General features: G+C 50.9%; 1 long non-coding RNA gene across 1 annotated transcript; it reads right to left on the bottom strand.

The window, feature by feature from the left end:
• Positions 1-307: 307 nt before the first annotated feature.
• Positions 308-19,860, bottom strand: LOC147995870 (uncharacterized). Its single transcript, XR_015684894.1, has 2 exons — positions 19,490-19,860; positions 308-1,116 (listed from the first exon to the last, which is right to left on the bottom strand). It is a non-coding gene; the product is annotated as an uncharacterized LOC147995870 (long non-coding RNA).
• Between the last annotated feature and the right edge of the window lie 733 nt (positions 19,861-20,593).

The raw sequence follows: 20,593 nt of genomic DNA, 5'->3' as shown, positions 1-20,593 counted from the left end.
TGGGTTCTAAGGGCCCACTCTCCCACAGCACTAGCCAATGGGCTCTAAGGACCCGCCCACAACAATAGCCAATGGGCTCTAAGGGCCCACCCTCCCACAGCACTAGCCAATGGGTTCTATGGACCTGCCCACAGCCCTAGCCAATGGGCTCTAAGGACCCACCCTCCCACTGGACCTACAGACGTGTGTGCTGGAAATCTAAACTGAGGGCCTCACAATCGCGCAGCAGGCTTTATCAGCTGAGCTCATTCCCTAACCCAGTGCGTGATTATTCTGAATATGACAAGAACGGATGGCAACAAACTAGTTCCTAGGACAAATACAACTTAGTCTAAAATTTATTTTTCTAAACTTTCCTCAAGACAGCTTGATAACGAAGAAAGAAGCAGAAAAGGTGACCTTCACGGGTCTGCAGAAGCCAGTGTCACTGCCTCCTTATCCAAAAGTGTGGAGCAATGGTGATGTAGGCTTCAGAACAAATGAGACGCAGCCACTGGTGTCCCGGCCAGACCTCCACAATCCCTCCTCACAGAGGATCCAGCAAGGACAGACAGAGGTCACGTCTCCTCAGCTTGCTAATAGGTCCCAAGCAGGCCATCTAGGTGACTACACTGTCCTCTTGGAGAAGTGACATCTCCCCTCAAAGAGAGTGACCTAAGATACTTCCCCCTCACCTGCTGGTCACATCTAATCTCAGGGCTGAATTTACAATCCAAAGAGACCCACTGGACAAACTATTCAACATAACGATCTATGAGTCCCCAGAGCCTTCTGAGAGGAGTTGTCTGGATGGCGTTGTGAATGAGTCGGGCAGGGAAGCATCAGGAAGAAGACTGAGTAGTTATTGGAGAGTTCACACAGATGTGGAGGCCTCTCATCACGTGCCGGATCCCACAGAGGGCTCTGGGGAAAGTACAGAGGCCGTGGCCCATCCTATGCCAGTGTGTCTCTGCCATACTGGGACTTAGATCTAGGATCCAAGAGGTCTTCTGCCGGTCCAGTAGGAGGCAACTGGGAGGAGGCAGTTCCTTCTGCCAGGCACTTCTCAGGAGGTAAATCCATAGGCCTCAGAAGCACTGGAGGACACTCGGGAAGCTGGATCTACCTGGGTTCTCCCTGGGTGAAAAAGAAAGAGAGAGAGAGGGGTTGGGGATTTAGCTCAGTGGTAGAGCGCTTGCCTAGGAAGCGCAAGGCCCTGGGTTCGGTCCCCAGCTCCGAAAAAAAGAACAAAAAAAAAAAGAGAGAGAGAGAGAGAGAGAGAGAGAGAGAGAGATAGGGGATGGAGAGAGAGAGAGAGAGATAGGGGATGGAGAGAGAGAGAGAGGGAGAGAGAGAGAGAGAGAGAGAAGATAGAGACAGACAGACCAGAAGAGAAATAGAGAGAAAGGGACAAGAAGAAAAGCAGAGGGGTTGGGGATTTAGCTCAGTGGTAGAGCGCTTGCCTAGCAAGTGCAAGGCCCTGGGTTCGGTCCTCAGGTAGCCCTGGTCTTGGAGGAGTTAGATGCCCATCACTGTGGACCTGGTACCCATTGACCTATTTGTTACCTCTGGGGCTGGAGAGCACAGGAGAGAGAAAATGCTGGCCTAGGGCTCAGCATATTCCTCAGCCATACTGAGAGGGTCAACCTGCCCACATCTGAATCGAGTCAATAGAGGCAATGAACTCTGTGGGTTTTCCCCTCCCTGCATACTAACGACCTTGGGCTAGGGTGTGGAGAAAGCAGGTCCCACCCAAGCCTCAGGTGCACAGTCTTTCCTAAATTCTGCAGCCCAGGGCCAAACTTTTAAGTTAAAAAAAAAAAAAAAAAAAAAAAAAAAAAAAAAAAAAACCTTAATACTGGAACCTCCTTAAGCCAGCAACATCTGCTAGGAATGAGTCCCCACAGATGGGTGGCTGTGCTTCCCCTCCTCCAGAGTTTTACCAGGATCTTCTGCCTAAGATTGAAGAGATCTTGGCCTAGAAGCTAGCATCTCCAGCCTAGCAGACATGCACCCTATGCCACCCTAGAGAGAAGGCAATATCCTGGGCCAAGGTCAGAACTGCACACTGCTGCAATCAGGACTCTAGTGAGAGCCTGGACAAGCCCACAGCCACATCCTGATGGGCTGGCAGATCGCCTTGTTCATCTCACAATCGAGCCAGGAAGTTAAATACTGAAATAAATCCTCCATCTTTCCCCAGCAAGTCCAGACGCTCTCGAAAGTCATATCTGGTGGCAATAGCTGGGGAGAGACCTGCAGCAGGCACGTGCTGCAAGCGATAACTTGAGTCAGGACAGAAGGGGACACAGCAGCCCTGCCAGACATACACAGACCTCTCGGACTTAGCACAGTGTAGATTTAGGACTATCGGGGGCTGCCTCGGGGTGGGGTTCAGGGGCTAGCGGGAATGGTTGGCGGTTCTCAGCAGCTCTGTGCCTAGGAATCCCTGTCTGCAGAGGTGCTGGTGACAGATGCGGGCTTACCCTAAGAGCAGTGGTGGCCCGCAGGAGACCTGGCGATGCTGATGGCAGCATTGTCCTTTCATTCATATCCTTGAACATCATACAGGAGCCATTGCTTGGTTCCCAGTCAAAGGCCAGACCAAACCCACAGCTGCCCCCCACTGCCTCCTCTTCTCCTCTTTTCACACTATCTCAGGTCCCAGGAACTTAGTCATGTCCCCACCATTGCTGTTAACAACAAGTAGATGAAGAGGGGAACTCTCCTAGGGCAGTGTGGCCCCTTCAACCTGTGTGGTAATCTCAGATCCTAGGACATGCCTCATGGGCTATATGGTGCCCCTGTTGGCTCCTACTGCTAGACTCGGGCAATCACTGACCCATCCCAGATACTAATATAAGCCACCTCCCCGCCCCAAGTAGGAGACTGCTGACATCTCTCCCAGATGCTGTCTCAAGGTTCACCATAAAATAGAGATTTGAGAAACTCCTGCCCTAGTATATACCATAGCCTGTGTGTGAGTGGGCAGAAGTGGCCGTTCCTTGGTCACTCTGTCCTGCTGAGGGGACTGGGCCCTGTACTTCCTCCAGATCTGCTCACACTGCCCTGCTGAGTGGAGACGCAATTAGAAGCACCGTCAGCTGGACAATGGGTTCCAAAAATACCCCAAAGGCAGGCAGGACTTGCCCGTGACATCTGTAAGCTCTGTCCTGCGGAAGTTATAAATACAAAATAATGTTAATTCAGAGCCATTTGTCATTTGGGGACAGCCCTGTCCTTTGTGGGACAAGGGATGTTTTTTCCAGATTTGTAATTTATTGTTCTTTATAGTTAAATGCAGCTACAGGCAAAAAGAGGAAAAGAAGAAAAAAAAAAGCAGGGCTTCCCCTGGAGCTGCCAGGGTAGGTAGGACCACCTTTACCCTGGCCAGCAGCTGTGAGAGGCACTGCTATGCCCCTCCAGTTGATAACCCACACACACAGGCAGCTGGACCACCAGGAGGCACCTGGGCCCTTAGGGTCTTCTCTAACCCCAAGCACCCAGTTAGTCATTAGGCCTACTCTACCCAAAGAGGGAGTCTCATTCCTCTCTTGGCCCTAGCCTCCCTGGCCACCAAGTCCAGGCCACCCTCAGAGTGGCAGGACAACATCCTTTACACCTCCCAACTCCATCTAACATCTGCCCTCATCCTTCTGCACATCTGGGACCCCGAGGGTTTCAGGTCCCAGAGGAGGCTCACGCTCCCTCGCCCTGGAAAGCTGTGCCCACAGCAGCCTCAAAGATCCTGGCTCTTCCACCTCCTCATCCCCATACTGTGTCCAGGCTCCATGTCTCAGTCCTTCAGGGAACCTCTGGATGTCCCTTGTTCTTCACCCCTCTGGGCTGGAGAGAGTGCCTATCGTGGTCTGTGCGGCCCTCCGCCCTTCCAGAACATATCTTGCTCGCAGCGACTTGTTGGTGTTACTGCTTTTTAACTGCTCTCCTCAAGGCTCAAGTGCAGGAGAAAGGGACCCATGTGTTCCTTTGTCATTACCCCAGAGTCTGGACAAGCCTGGCCTACAGAAGATTCACTCTTCTGGAGCCTCACTACCTGAACATCCCAGGTACAGCACCCGTGAAGGCTGCACTTGCTGACCTGTAACGGGCAGTTAACAGGAGGGCCCAGAAACAGTAAAGCAGCTTGGTCACCACTACACTAACCTAGCCCAAGAGTCTGAGAGTAGCAGGCAGGTGACCTGTTGGCCCCACTAATCCCAGGCAAAGGTGAAAGATCACAGATCCTCCTGAGTAATAAAAGCAATAAAAGTCTCCCTGGCCCTCCCGACTGAAAGCCTTCTCATAACTGGGGTGTCTGGGCCACAAGAGCTTCCATAGCTGGCATGCCCTGTCTGCACTCAAATATGCCTCTGAACTGCCCTTACAGCCTCCCACTGCCTCCTTCCCCCAACTCCAAGCCAGGAAGGTCAAGCTAGGCTCCCTCGATCCTGTCTGGCCTCACCTGGGAGGAAAACTTAACCTGGAGACTATACTATGACCTGTGACCCTAGCTTCCAGATCTGCTCTAAACCACAAGAACCAGAACCCAGGAGCTGGGCTCAGGAACTCAAGTGGAGGTCAAGAGTGAGTGATTTGAGTTAGATGAGTTTGAAGTGCTGCCGAGGCCTTGGTGCTGGCAAGGGTCCCCTGCCTGCGATTGCCACAGAACTCCAAGAAAGTCCTGAATCTCCCTGAGCCTTGGAAGGGGCCGGGAGAAAAGTAGAAAGGGCTTGGGAACTCAAGGTTATTGGGACAGGGTAAAGGACCACAGCAGATTCTGAACCTCAAGTGTGCTGGGTTCTGACAAAGTGGACCACAGGATTATCTACTCCTAGACTCCTGGTGGACAAAGACCTTAATATATCTAAGAACTGCTGTGCTCTTGAGGACCATATGGAGAGAGTAAGGAGACAGTGACCAACCAAACAAGCAGATTCACCACAGGATCACCTCAGAGCCTCAGGGGACCAAACATCTCACATAGGGTACTAGGGAGCTCAGGACTCAGAACCACTGGCATGGCACCAAGGAGCTAGTTTCTGCCCCATCCCAAGAGAGTATATCTATATTATCCAGGGACCATAATGTCTTCCTTTCCTACCCAGAATGCTCCCTCTCTACAGACAGTGCAAAGTCTTTGTTATAGGAAGTAAATGAACAAACTGGACTCAATGCTCACTTAGGGGTTACTAGGTGCCCTATAGATGCTGGTTCTCCCCTGTCCATGAATTTTGTCCACACAGCCTGAAAAGTATTCATCAGACATGTCCCTGGCCCTACCTGGAGACCAAGCCCTAGTCTCCAGGACAGGGAAGTCAGGCCCAGTGACCTTGGGGACATCTGCCATAGGTGGGGTGCCTGGGGATCTCAGTACAAAGGTCCCAGAGAAAGAAGAAACAGCCATAAACCAAAGGGCAGCCAGCATTCTGCTGCGAGGCAGATTCAGGCCATGGTTGGCACCCAGTTCAGGGGCCCCTGTGCTGAGCGCTGCCCAGCCTCCCAGTCCCATGAGAAGGGTAGACCAGCAAAGGCTGCATACATCTGTAGGGCCCTGATGCCTTAGAGTCCTTCCATTAATTCCCAAGCAGTTTTCTGGGTGACTGTGTGCCGGTATGAGAGTAGCTCCCAGGGTCCCCATGAGTGCCTTGGAGCTCTGTTACTTCCAGGGCAAGCCTGAAGCCTCATCACAGTGAAGAATTCTGGATAGCTCCCCAACCTCTGGGGCAGGAACTTCAGTATGATTAAGGTATGAGGCCTGGCGTAGTGTCATGTGCCTTCAATTTCAGCACTCAGGAGGTAGAGGAAGGCTGACCTCTGAGTTGCATGCCAGCCTGGTCTACAGAGCAAGTTTCAAGATAGTCAGGGCTACTCAGAGAAATCCTGTTTGGAGAGGGGAGGTGGGGGGCAGAGGAAATGGAGGGAAGAAGAGAGGAAATGAGGGGGAGGAAGAGGAGGAAGAAGATGAGGAGGAGGAAAAGAGTGGATGGAAGGGGGGTTGGGGATTTAGCTCAGTGGTAGAGCGCTTGCCTAGGAAGCACAAGGCCCTGGGTTCGGTCCCCAGCTCCGAAAAAAAGAACCAAAAAAAAAAAAAAAAAAGAGTGGATGGAAGGAAGGAAGACAAGCTACTAAAATGGGTTGACATCAGGACAGTGTGCCAAAATGCTTCACAAATTCACCCAGCATCCAGGACTTTCTGAGCCCTGACTCTAGCTGAAAACTCCTCAGGGGACAATCATATAAGTACATAGGGGGTGTCAACCTGTATTCTGGAACTTCCATTCCATAGGAATGGAAAAGTTTACAAACACAGACACACTCACACACATTCACATAAGCACACACATGCACACACACACACACATTCACACACTCATGCACATACATGCACACATGCATGCATACTCATGCACACACACTCATACACACAAACACATACTCATTCACACATACTCATGAATACACCCACACACACTCATGTACACATGTGCATACATGCACACACTCATGCATAGTCATGCACATGCACACACACACACACATCCACACACTCATGAACACACACTCATACACACACTCACACACATGTGGGGATAGAAAGCCTAGAGATCATAATAAGGGGTCTGTGACTTGAAAGACACAGTGAAGGTGGGAAGTGACAAGCATTGAGTAAGGGCTGAAAATCTCTGAGGTGACCCTCCCTAGCTTGAGCACTTCTGTACCTGTGGGGATCCCACAAAGATTCAAGAGGAGCAGCAAAAACCCTGTTAAGAGACAGGTTCCAGGGGGTTGGGGATTTAGCTCAGTGGTAGAGCGCTTGCCTAGGAAGCGCAAGGCCCTGGGTTCGGTTCCCAGCTCCAAAAAAAAAGAACCAAAAAAAAAAAAAGAGAGAGAGAGAGAGACAGGTTCCAGGCTGGAGAGATGGCTCAGAGGTTAAGAACACTGACTGCTCTTCCACATGTCCTGAGTCCAAGTCCCAGCAACCACATGGTGGCTCACAACCATCTGTAATGGGATCTGATGCCCTCTTCTGGTGTGTCTGAAGACAGCTGCAGTGTACTCATAAATAAATCTTTTTAAAATGCTAAAAAGGGGGTCCAAGCGGGAGCAGGGTCCTGTAGATATATATGTAGCATTTGCTTGTCCAGCTTCCTGAGAGCATGGGCTCACTGGGTGTCCCTGAAAGACCTGGAGGCTGGACTGGTCCCAAAACCAGCGACTCCTGCACTGGGCACCACCCAGTGTTCCTCTGACTTCTCTGAAGTGAATCTCATGCATCTACCTCACAAAGGATCCCCTGACAAGTCTGTATAAGCTGAAACAAGCCTATAGGAATCTAAGATACCAACTTCTCCCAGGCCAGTTCTTCCTGAGCAATTTTTCCCCTAATAAGATCTTCCTTCCCAACCTGAGTGATCCTGCAGCCTCGACTATGGAGCACTGGAATTACCCTTTAATTGTAACACCCCAGCATTTGTTACTTTTGTATCACACTATGACCCCAATACTTGAAACAATGTAAGAAAGGAAAAGGTTTTTTTTTTTTTTTTTTGGTTTTTTTTTTTTTTTTTTTTTTTTTCGGAGCTGGGGACCGAACCCAGGGCCTTGTGCTTCCTAGGTAAGCGCTCTACCACTGAGCTAAATCCCCAGCCCCGGAAAAGGTTTTTTTGATTTGTAGTTTCACCCGGTTTTATTTAGTTCTCATAGTGGGGAAGGCATAGCTGAATTCATGGTGGCAGAAGTATGTGACAGGCTGGCCAGGCCCCGAGATGAGTATAGCCTTCAAAGTTCCACTTTCAAAATTTCCACATCCTTCTTAAACAGCGCCCCCAGCTGGGGAATAGCGATCTCCCAAAACACATGTTGGAATCCAAATCCCTAGGACCTCAGAATGACCTCTGAAAACAGGATCATTGCAGTTACAGAGAGGAAAGACAAGGTCATGGCAGACTGGGAATGGTCCTGGTTCAATGTGGTAGAAATCTGTCAGAAGGGAAGACAAACACAGACTATCAGGGAGAACACTATGTAAAGGAGAGACGGAGGTGAGGGTAATGCTTCTACACCCCTAAAGAGGATACAGAATTTCAGAACAGACACATGGTCTTAGGGGGAGCCAAACACATAAATACATACACACATAAACATATACCTACATCAAGAAAAAGGAAGAAATAATCTTTCAGTATGTTTTAATCCAGCACATCCAAAACATCTCAGCCTGTTGTCTCCCTAGGAAGTAACAAATGACATAATTTAGCATCTCTGGGCCATTCAGGTCCATGTAGCCACTGTGCAGTCCACACTGAGTCACCATATAGCAGGGTCAGTCATCCCATGACAGCCACACTGTCATGCTGTGTGAGACCAGCACTCATATGGGCTAGGTCCCCTCAATGTTTGGGCCAGAACTAAGATCAAGGTTCTGAGGCACACCAAGGACAGTTACAAGTGGCATGTCCGGTCAAGCTGGGTTCCTAGGTCTATCCCTGTGAGGCTGAAGGAGCTGGTTCAGCTAAAAGAACAGGGTCTGGGTCAAAGAACTGAAGGAGGAGTAGAGGCTGCGCTGGGAAGCAGAGAAGGGAACTGGAAAGTGGGGGAGGGGAAGGAGTGAGCCAGCAGTGCTCAGTTCTCTCCTTGAAACTCAGGTGTAGCAGACAGGGCCTTCTCACCCCGAGCCTGGCCAGCAGACTTCATTGCTACCATCCCTCCACTGAGAATGAAGGGTGGCACGAGCATGTGGGAAGATGAGACCTCCAAAGCAATCCCCCACCTCAGTGATGGATGAGGTGTGTTTTCCATGAGACCTTCCACCCAGCACCCCAAAATGCTTTGGCCACCCAGGCAGGGTGAGGGTCGTGCCAGGCTGTACTGCCAGGCTGAGCTGTCTGCTGATGGCCCTGGCCAGCAGCCGGAGAAGAGAGACTCATATTTTCCTATGAGGAGGCTGGCCTGGCAGCTGGGAGTCCATGCTGATAAGGGAGCCCCGGGCCCCTTCTTGTGCCTGTTTTCTGAGCAGTAGCTAGGAGCGGAGGTGCACATGCAGAGAGGAAACCCTAGCCAGGATCCAGCAGCTCGAGAGTATAAACTTCACCCTGTTCCCACTGCCTCTGTACCCCTGCCACCTGCTGGGTTAAGCAGTCATGCTGGGCATCATCAAGACATACTGGGGGGGCTGGGGATTTAGCTCAGTGGTAGAGCGCTTACCTAGGAAGCACAAGGCCCTGGGTTCGGTCCCCAGCTCCGAAAAAAAAAAAAAAAAAAGACATACTGGGTGCATAGCAAGTACTCAAAGGATGAGTGTATATGACAGGAACGGGAAGGGAAGAAAGGAAGGAGGGAAGAAGAAAGAGGAAGGGAGGAAGAGAGGGAACGAGAGAAGAGAGACTGGGTGAGGGAGGGTAAGAAAGGAGGAAGGGAGAGAAAGCTAGGCTCTTGCTGACGAAGGACCTGCCCTGGCCTCACATTTAGCTGACAAATTCTATAGTGAGTAGCCCACAGAGTGCCTCGCCCACTGCCAGAACAGCACAATGGAAGACCTAAGTCCCAGGTCTTGACCCCCTTGGGTTCTTCAAACAGCAGGGTGCCCAGAGGAGGACCTGTGCAGTGTAGCCGGGAGCCAGGACCCAAGCCAGATCCACCAGTTCAAACCCCAGCTCTCCTCAGCAGTGCTGTGAGGCGAGCCACTGATTCTCTCTGTGCCTCTACTCCGTAAAACAGTTCCAAGGAGAAGGCCAAGGCGATCCAGCTTAAGGAACTTGAGAGACAGCTGTGAGGGAAACAGGGATTCCTCAGCCCAGCTAACTTCTGCAGAGGACAGAAGCCACAGGCAGAGCCAGAGGACCTGAGGGACCTGGGCATCAGCCCTGTAGATACCAAGCCACCCAGACGAACCTGCATTCTTAGCGCCATGTTAAGGAGAGCTGCACAGGTGAGGTTCCCCGATGAAGCCCTGGCGATCGAGGCCTCCTTGTGGTGGTGCAGAGTGCTGGGAAGGACCTAAAAACAGCCCAGGAATCTTCTTGGAAATTATTAAGGTTTTTGTTGTTGTTGTTATTGTTATTTGTTGTTGTTGTTGTTATTTGTTGTGTGGTGTTGCAGCTCAAATCCAGTGCCTGTGACTCACCAGGAAAATGCCTCAGAACTACACCCAAGCCCCTTCTGATTCTAGTTTTAAAAGCAGGATGTGCTCTGGGTCCCCAGATTTTCTCCCCTAAAATCTCCTTAGTTTAGAGGAGAAAGCAAGCAAACCAGGACACTGGCCTTCTTGCTTCCTGCTGGGAGAAATTTGGGAGTGAGCATAATGAGAAGAGCCCATACCTCCACACGGTGTCCACATGTGACCTGCCTCCAAGATGACCTCCGTCTGGTGGCTCCATTGACCCTAGGTGGGGTATGTACCTGACACAAGCATAGTTGTCTACTCAGGGGATTCCAGGAGACTTGGCACTGCCCATACAGGAGGGTGAGAGAGCTCTCAGGCACGCAGGATATCCTCCACGGGACTGGCTGCAGATGGCCAGGGATGCCCATCAGGCTTCTGTTCCACACAGCCAGAAACAATAGCTTCTGAAGGCTAGAGAGTAGACACTGTAGCTCCGGAAGCTTCTCTGATACCCCAAAGCCAGACTAACTTTTACACATGCTGAGCAACTGCCCCCACCCCCGCAACTTGTAATCACAAAAACTCCTCTGCCTCCTCTTCTTACCCTGTGGATGGCAGCTGGACAGTGAGTGCTGACGGCCAAACAGCATGGAGAGACCCATTCCTGCCTTCTACACACCCCACTGGATGTCAATGTACCGAGACATCTACAAGCAACTCCTACCCACTGGACCAGTCCTGTCCCTGTCTCTCTGTCTCTGTCTCTCTGTCTCGGTCTTTCTGTCTTTCTCTCTCTCTCTGTCTCTCTCTCTCTGTCTCTCTCTCTCTCTCTCTCTCTCTCTCTCTCTCACACACACACACACACACACACACACACACACACATACACACCTGGGGGGGTTGTGGAGAAAGGGAGAGGGAGAGGGAGAGAGGGAGAGAGAGAGAGAGAGAGAGAGAGAGAGAGAGAGAGAGAGAGAGAGAGAGAGAAAGAGAGAGAGAGAACAATATGTGATGTGCTGAGCATCTCAGGCTCCCAGGCACAGTCCCAGAATCTTGGGTCCTCACATAAGGGATGTATACACACATACAGGACTCAGCAGCAGTAGGCTGGTCCTGGCTTGCAGACTCCCCTGGGAAGAGGGAGTCACAGGTGGGCTGGGAGTCATCCATTCTGGAGGGAGGGAACTCATGTGGGGTGTGAGATACAAAAGAGAATGGGATAAGCTGGCCAGGCCCATGTCTCATAGCATCACCCAATCAGCACCCATACCAGGAATCAATTACCAAAAGCCTGGACTCTGTCCTACTCAGGATGGCCAGGGACAAGAGCTGACCTTCCAGATAAGTCTTGGGAAGTGCTGGGCCACTTGGGAGGCTAACTGCCATTGTTGGAAGCTCACTGAAGGAATTCTGCATTCCCCAGTTGTGAATTCTGTACAGAACAGTAAATGGATTTGCTGACTGCACTTGTTCCTGAGGTCCTAATGAAGCCAACAGAACTCTCAGCTGTGACTGTGAGACAGATCCAAGTGTGGGCAAGGCCTTGCTCAGACACAGTCATACTGTCCACAAAGGTATCAGGGAGGGCCATTCTGTTTCTTCCTGGACACATGGGCTAGCATTCCCATCACTTCCTCTGTCACAGTGGGAGTTGCAGCTGGGCACACTCACATTAGATTGGGCCCCACAATGACTTCATCTTTCCTTGATTCTATCTGCAGAGACCCTGTTTTCAAATAAGGTCACATTCTTGGGTGTCAGGGGCAAGGACTTCCCCATGTCTTGGGTACCAGTCACACTCTGGGCATTCAGTGCAGCTATGAGAGAAGCAGCCCTCCATGCTGGAGCTGTGCCACAGGGAATAGGGCAGGGAGTGCTTAAGAGATGAAAGGCAGCATAAAGCAAGCAGAACTGGAGAGACAAGTACAGCCAGGGAAGTTGAGGCACGGAAGTGAGGGTTGGGTTGAGTGGTTGCTGGTGTCCAGAATACATTGGCTCTTTTCTCCCAGGCAAGTAGGAACCACAGAGGCTTTGGAAGAGGCAAGAGATATGATCTCCCTTGGGACATACTGATACTGTGTTGGAATGGACTTCAGGGAGGCAAGAAACCATAAGGAGATGTGGTCGCCCCTTTTTGGGGTGACAAGGGTTGCCTAAAGACCTACAGGATTCCCAACCTGCATCCCCAAGAACTCGGCATCATGCTCAGAGCACAGCTGCTGCCCAGAGGGAAAGCATAGGGCAGCAAGTGTGAATAAGTGTGACCTTCAGGTGTGGACACACAAGCCCAGCTTCTCAGAGGGATCCTCCAAGCCAGAGTCGGAGCCCTGGGGAACAGTAGCCAGGGATCTTCCCTACACACACCTTATTCACCCCTACCTGTCTGCCTGCCTGCCTGCCTGCCTGCCTGCCTGCCTGCCTGCCTCACTTCCTCCTTCCCTCCCTCCCTCCCTCCCTTTGGAGAACAAGTGACCCACAGACTATATTCTGCTGGTCTGTGCGTGCATGTCTAGTCCTTCCTGGGCAGCCCTCACACTCCTACCCTGTCACCAGGCCAGAGGCTCCATTATTCCAGATGCTTTGGGCAGAGCCCAGCAGCTTTTAGGCCCTCCATATCTTCCTCTATAAAAGAAAATGCAATTGCTCCCACAGCAGAAAACCCAGAGGGACCACACAAGAAGATGAGTATCCCCTTATCAGCATGAATGTGCCAGGTAAACAATTGGTATTGGTCAGTGTGTGTAACCATCTCTGAGACAGAGTGGAGTGACTGAGGAAGTGTCATCTTCCTTCTGAGCCCTAGGTAGACCTGCAGATGAAAATCCCGGCACCAGCCCAGGAGAGTGGAAGTGACCCTCACTGAGTCCCCGAACTGTCCCACTGTGACCTAGCCACCGGAGTGCTACCTCCCCAAACAGAAGCACCCAAAGCCTTTCTACAGAGGTCCCACCATCCTCTATGCAACTCTTCCAGCTCCCTGTGGCCCTCGCTATACATGTCTCAGACTCCAGTCCAGGGTAAGGAAGCCTCCCTGAGCAGGCCAGGGTCCCATCCCTCTTCATTCCTCCATTTCTACATCTCCCCAGGGGACAAGGAGCATGGTAACTCTACCATAGCCCATCCGTAGCCCTGATCTCTACCAATGATACTATGTAACATCTATTAGACTCCATCCTAATAGGCAGCCCTGGCCCAGCAGCCCCACAGCCAGCAGCCCCATAGGAATGTGGGTCTTGCCCCTTCTTAGAAAACAAGTATGTATTTTATTTATTTTTTTAAAGAATTATTTATTTATTTCAGGTATAGGATACATTGTAGCTCTCTTCAGACACACCAGAAGAGGGGCATCGGATCCCATTACAGATGGTTGTGAGCCACCATGTGGTTGCTGGGGAATGAACCCAGGACCTCTGGAAGAGCAGCCAGTGCTCTTAACCGCTGAGCCATCTCTCCAGCCCACAAGTATGTATTTTAAAAAGGATGCCACAGTTTCGTGTGGTGCCACATGCCTTTAATTCTAGCACTTGAAAGACAGAGGCAGTTGTATCTTTGTGAGTTTTAGGCCAACATAGTCTACAGAGCAAGTTCCAGGACAGCCAGGGCTACACAGAAAAACCCTGTCCAAAAAATAAAAGGAGGTCATGGTTCACAGCATGCGGGGTTGCGGGGCTTGGCTGCCAGCACTCTAATGCCTGTTGTGGGCTCTGAGACCAGGCAGCTGGCCAGACACTCAGCAGCTCACTGGCACTTCCACACTCGTAGCCTGCACCCTGGATGCCCCTCGCTGGGCCGGCACAGACATAACCAGCCCGAGTCCTCCCTCCTGCCTGTCCTCTGAGCAGCCTTGGACACCACACAGCCAGGCCTGGCCAAGACTCCCTCAGAGGCCTGGAGCTCACCCCGATGGCCCTGCCCACCCGGACAGGAGGGAGGTGGGGTTTCTCCCCTGTCCCCTGCCTCTCCTAAGAGCCCTTGCTCCAGCCTTTGATCTTCCATAAAGCTCTGTGGCTTCTGCTCCCTGTCCACCTCGTGACATGGACAATTGTTTATTAGTTCTGAAATAGCTGAAATCATGTCAAACATTCCGCATGTTAGAAAAATGTTTATGAAGTGTTATCGTCGTTTATGTAACCGTGCGTGTTGGGAAAGAAGCGTCGATGCTGCAGACCACACAGGCCAAGCCCAGCCTGGCCATGCCTGAGGAGGGAATGCATCCCGGAGAATACCCAGATTCCCCAGCTCTGGGAGCAGATGCTGAGACCAGGGCACATTCTAGGTCGTGCAAAACCTCCAGCACCTGAGCCAAGAGTGTGGGATACTCCCCTCCCTCCCAAAACTTCATGGTCTCAAACTTTCAAAGTTTCACCGTGCTTGGACAATGTCTAGCTCCTCTGGGCTTTGGAGGGCCCTGGCAGTGCCACCTCTGTTTGATGTGGATGCTTGGCTTTCCTGCCAGTCCTGGAGGGCATGCTGAGGGCAAGTGAGGGGCCTACGCTGTGCTCCATGTCACCAGATGGGCTCCGAGGTAGACCTCACGGCCAATTACACAGGCACAGCATCTGTCCTACCCAGCCCTTACAGAGAACCCGACACTTGCTGTCAGCTCGAATGAGTTTTCCTTCACGAATGCCAAAGGAACATGTGGGCCAAGTGTGCCGTTCCTGAAGAGTGAAGAGGCGAGGTCAGCATGTGCAAAGGCCCTGGGGAGAGGACAGCACAGAAAAATCAAAGTGAAGACAAGGCACAGAGAGTCATCGGGCAGCAGGGGACACTAAGACTGTAGGAGGCAGCAGTGGACAGGGGATCCCAAGGCACCACTGCCAGCATGGACAGCCTGGCCGGAGACACAGGTACTGAGGAACCCAGCATGGAACACTGGTGTTGCTTGGCTGCTCTAAGTCTCAGGCAGCTCACTTCGCCACTCTGAGTTCGTTTTCTGGCCTTTACATTGGGGAAAAACACCCACAGGGATGACTAAACACCGACAGGAAGTATCAGATGGCCGAAAGGCAGCCAGTCCCTCATGGTCTCTGATGGGAAGGTGGAAGGCGTCATTGCCAAGAAGCACTATGTCGTTCCAGGGAGCCATCCTGCCCGTGGCTACAGATTTACCTTCTAAAGAAAACCCATACCCACGGAAGCCCTGTGCACAGACGTCTATGCAAACTCCACTCATAATGACTGCAAGGAAAAACCATGTACATCCACCATCCACACAAGAACCATGTGTCTTATCCTCACAAGGGTTCACCAATAGGCAAGCAGGCAAGCCACTGTGAAGGGCTGACAAGAGGGCGTACTAATCAGCCATAAACTGAAACAACACCGAATAGCATCCTGATCAGAAAGTCGGGAGAAGAAGCTGCAAGAGGGTGCAGTTTTCTACAAACTGTCCAAAGAGATTATCTGGGCAGTAGTCACATCTCTGGAGGGGGGGAAAAGGTCACATGCCTATCCCAACACTTGCACCTGATCACTGCAGACCAGGTATGACATTCTTTAAGTCATTTATCATGCCCGTCACTAGGCAAAGATTGCTATTAATCAACAGGAGGTTCCTGGGAGGAGAGAGAGAAGAAAAGTCTTAAATCCTGCTCAAAACACCAGAAGAACTGAAAACAGGTATCACCACAACTCTTTTTTTTTTTTTAAGATTTATTTATTTATTTCATATGAGTACACTGTAGCTGTCTTCAGACACACCAGAAGAGGGCATCAGATCCCATTACAGATGGTTGTGAGCCACCAGGTCGTTGCTGGGAATTGAACTCAGGACCTCTGGAAGAGCAGTCGGTGCTCTTAACCGCTGAGCCATCTCTCCAGCCCCTCGCCACAACTCTTGTACCTAATGCTCACCCCACTGAAGTAGAGATGACGGTCACACCCTTGGAGGGAGGAGTAGACGGACACAGTGCTTCACACAGCCAAGCATGAGCCCAGGAACGTGGCACCAGGGAAAAGAAGCCAGACCCCCGTAGTTCATGCTGCACAACTTCAGTCACACGACGTGCCCAGAGAGGTAGAAGGGAGGGGGAGCAACTGTTGAAAAGCCTCCAGTCTCTGGTGTGATGGAGTGTTTGGAGATGACCAGAGATGGTGTCAGAACTAGAGAATGCTGTAAATGCCACTGACTTATAGGGCTGGAGAGATGGCTCAGCAGTTAAACACACTGGCTGCTCTTCTTGAGGTCCTGAGTTCAATCCCCAGCACTCAAAGGGATGCTCCAAAACCTCAGTAACTAGAGTCATACAATCTGATGCCCTCTTCTGGTGTGTGACAGAAGAGCAGCCCAAGCCCCCGTATACATAATCAAGTGGCTTGCAAGTTTTGGCAATGCCTAACCTTCATGTGCCCACACCCCTAGGCTCCATATCATGGCTCAGAGAGAGCTGAAAACAGACCTCCTGTGCTCCACCTCGATGTAGAGACTCCACATAGCACAAAGACACAGGGCTCCAGTAACCGCAGCCACCCATCAGTTCCCAGAGTGGAAAGCTCTGGACAGGCCCTCGTGGCAGGGCTGTGGCTGTGCTGCCAGCACTCTGCTCGTACACAGTGCCTCCCAAGACAAATTTGTTCCTTTTTAGCAGGTCACTCAAGCTAATCCTGAAGATAAAACCTTAGGATAAAATAAACGTTCCTCAGACAAGGAGCATATGGCAAATAGACCTTCCCACTGGAAAGAACAAAATGCAACCCGCTCAGTATTCACTCTGATCCGGGAAAGCCAGGCTTTCAAGGTGCTCTGCTCCTGTGATGTATACTCTCCTGACCGAGGATATCCTGGTGCTTGCCCACACCAGCCCCATTATCACGATGCCTCTGCTTTCCAGAGGCGGACATTTCCTCCAGAGTCTGAGCTGCACTGAGAGGGTCATCAGAGGGGAGGCCACACCCCATATCCCATCCAGGGCACCGAGACCCAAGGGCAGAGACAACTTCTCCCTTCCCATATCTCTATTGTTTAATTGTTTTTAGGCTGTAAAATCCTGACTTTAATATTTTCAACTCTTGTTTCTCATAAAACGACATCAGTATTTCTCTAAAGACACGCAGGCCATTAATGTATCTTTATGATGTGCTCAGGATCCTCAGTGCCTGGACCGCGGCCTGCTGACACCAGACCCTTGCCACGCAGCATTAGTTACAACATCTGGGTCAGACGACGCCATCTCCGCGTGCATGGCGGACGGCGGGGCAGCGCAGTTTTACTATCTGTGACGTGCCAGCAGACAGCCCAGCCCGGTCCTTGGATCTGCTCCCTCGTCACTAACACCTCCTTGTCCCCTCTGACTGCCCTCCTCCGAAGTCACAGATCAAGTTATCCTGACCGACAGCCATTTACAGTTCCCATCACAAGCTCGTTAAGTTCCTCCAACTCCAGGAAGCTGAGGCCACTCTAGGCAGACACACAAGCCTGGGAGCCCTGCCATCACAGCCCCAGGCCAGAGGACAAATGAGCAGAAAAACAAGTCCACGCTTCCTAGAGTTGAGTCCACAAGGAGGTTTGGAAAGGCTGCCATATTTATTACCTGATGGTGCTGGTCTGGCCAGGAACAAAAGAAGCTGCTCAGAAAGGAGTCTGCAGGGGTTGGGGATTTAGCTCAGTGGTAGAGCGCTTGCTTAGGAAGCACAGGGCCCTGGGTTCGGTCCCCAGCTCCGAAAAAAAGAACCAAAAAAAAAAAAAAAAAAAGAAAGAAAGAAAGGAGTCTGCACAGCCCCAGGATGTTCTTCCAGTGACCCCAACACTGCCCAGGATCATCTCCCTCTCCTTCCTTGACAGCAACTGAAACTACAGGGGCCAGATGTGACTAAACCATTTATGGTTTGCCCCAACCCCTGAGCCCCAGGCAAGAAAGGTCAGCCCAGCATACTGGGATCTCCAGAAATAGGGCAAGAAACAAACAAACAAACAAACAAAAAAGACAAGACAGGGACTGGAGAGATGGCTCAGTGGTTAAGAGCACTGACTGCTCTTCCAGAGGTTCTGAGTTCAGTTCCCAGCAACCACATGGTGGCTCACAGCCATCTGTAACGGGATCCAATGCCCTCTTCTGGTGTGTCTGAAGACAGCGACAGTGCACTCACATACATGAAATAAATAAATAAATCGTTAAAAAAAAAAAAAAAAAGACAGGAGGGGTCAGACTGGGTGCAGCTGGCAGGTCTTGCCAGAACTTGGGCCAGACTTAGTCAGGCATAGTTGCGCAAGCCTTTAATCCCAGCATTTGCGAGGCAGAGGTAGGTGGATCTCTGAGTTCAAGGCCAGCCTGGTCTACAGAGGGAGTTCTGGGACAACCAGGGCTTCACAGAGAAACCCTGTCTCTAAAAACCAAAAAAACTAAAAATAAAAGACTTAGGATTCCAAAACTTTAACAACCAAGAAAAATACCCGCCAGTTTAAGCATTTTCACTTCTTTTTGTTTGTTTTGATTTTTGAAACAGACTATCGCACGGCACAAACTGGGCTCAAACTTACTGTGTATCAGAGATTGGCCTTAAAATTCCTTATCTTCCTGCTTCTACCTACCGAGTACAGGATTATAAGCCTATATTCACACTTTTATTCCAATTGAATATTTTTAGGTAAGTGTGGGTTCAAATTTTTTTCCTGTCATTCCAGGGGTGTCTAGGCAGACTCCTAAAGACTGCTGACGGTCCTCAGCCATCCCGTTTAGCTGCCCAAGGAGTCTGACTATACTCAGGGCTGCAAACAGGAGAGAGAGAGCTCAGTGGTTAGGAGATAGTAGTTGAGAACACACACTGCCTTTGCAGAGGACTTAGACTGGATGCCCAGCACCCATGACAGACAGCTTACAAACCACCAGTGAGTCCAGCGCCGGGAAAACCAGACCTCTGGCCTCGGTGGGCACTTGCGTTTGCATACACATTCCCACACACAAGCATACGCATACACATAATTTTTAAAAATAATAAAATAAAATAATTTTTTTTTAAAAAAAATGAGCACACTGTAGCTGTCAGACACACCAGAAGAGGGCATCAGATCCCATTACAGATGGTTGTGAGCCACCATGTGGTTGCTGGGAATTGAACTCAAGACCTCTGGAAGAACAGTCAGTGCTCTTAACCGCTGAGCCATCTCACCGGCCCAAAATAAATGTTTTTTAAAGATCCTTTTATTTGAGGGGGCTGGATATGTGGCTCAGTGGTAGAGCCCTTGCCTAACATGTGGGAGGCCCTGAGTTCATTGCCAGGTACCACAAGAAAAGAAAGAAAACTTTAGCCTCTCGATGGTTCCTCAAAAATTAAGCATAGAGTCACCATGACACACCACATCCACACCTAGGTTTGTGTTTGAACCAAGACAGTTAAAAACAAACATTCACCTCAAAAAAAAAAAAAAAAATGTTCAACCCTGGCCCCAAGTCACCAGGTGGCACATACCTGTCTCCTCGGCTCCCAGAATGCAGAGACGAGAGCTCAATGAGGGCCTGAGCTGTTCTGTCGTCCTCTGCTGTCCACTAAAGCCTCTTTTACTTTTCTTCTGGGACAAGGTCTCACTTTGTTACCTTGGCTGGCCTACAATGCTCTATGTAGACTAGACTGGGCTGGCCTCGAACTCACGGAGCTCCACTTGCCTCTACCTCCCAAGGGCTGGGATTAAAGGCGTGTGCCACCAGGCCTAGTCATAACAGTCCTCCTGACAGCAACAGCTGATAATGGAATGAGAATATTATGTCGCCCACACGCAGAGTCTTTAGCCCTGAGACGGAGGCAGCCACGGAGGGCAGCCACGCTAAGCACAAAAAGAGACCAGAGTGTTTAGATGAAACGCCCATAGCAGGTAAATCCACCAATAGGCAAGGTCTAGATGTCAGGGGAAAGGTGACTGCAGGTAGACCTAAGGCTTTCTTCCGGGTGAGGAGAATTTTGTAATCAGAGAGCCACCGTGGTTGTGCGGACTTCGTGGCCTTAGGAAATGTCTCTAAATGGTTCGTGCTAGAGGGGCTATCATACTAGCAGAGAAGGATCAAGCTCATCCCAAGCAGAGGGAACCCTGGGAGGAGACAAGAGGGACAATAAAAGGAGACTTTGGTCTTACTCGGCTTCGGTGCTTGGCAAAGTCTGTGTTATCAAAAGGTAGCCATAAAAAGGGGTGCTAACGGAGAGTCATGTGGGGGGCAGATGAGAGAGAGAGGCTTCTTCCTTTCAGTGGCCTCCCCAGCGATGTGTCTCATGTTGGATATGTAGCCAGGTGCCATGAGAAAGTCCCTGCTTCTGCCCCTGTCCCCGCCCCTGCCACTGCCCCGCCCCTGCCCCGCCCCGCCCCGCCCCGCCCCTGCCCCTCCCACACAGTCCACCAGAAGCCAATCTGCAGGAAGATAGAGGTCCTAAACTTCACTGGAAGAAGCCCTGCTCTGCAGGACCCCCTCGTCTGGGGCCATATTAATAAGTGACACATTTATCTGGGGGCTAGGGCTACAGGGCTGAGCTGGTTTGGTACGGCAGCCCACCCAGCCTCTTATCCTATTTGTCCAGTAACACAAA

This window comes from Rattus norvegicus, chromosome 3 (assembly GCF_021556685.1).
Source record: "Rattus norvegicus strain SHRSP/BbbUtx chromosome 3, alternate assembly SHRSP_T2T, whole genome shotgun sequence".
NCBI classification, from domain to species: domain Eukaryota; kingdom Metazoa; phylum Chordata; class Mammalia; order Rodentia; family Muridae; genus Rattus; species Rattus norvegicus.
This window is presented reverse-complemented; position numbering and strand designations above follow the sequence as displayed.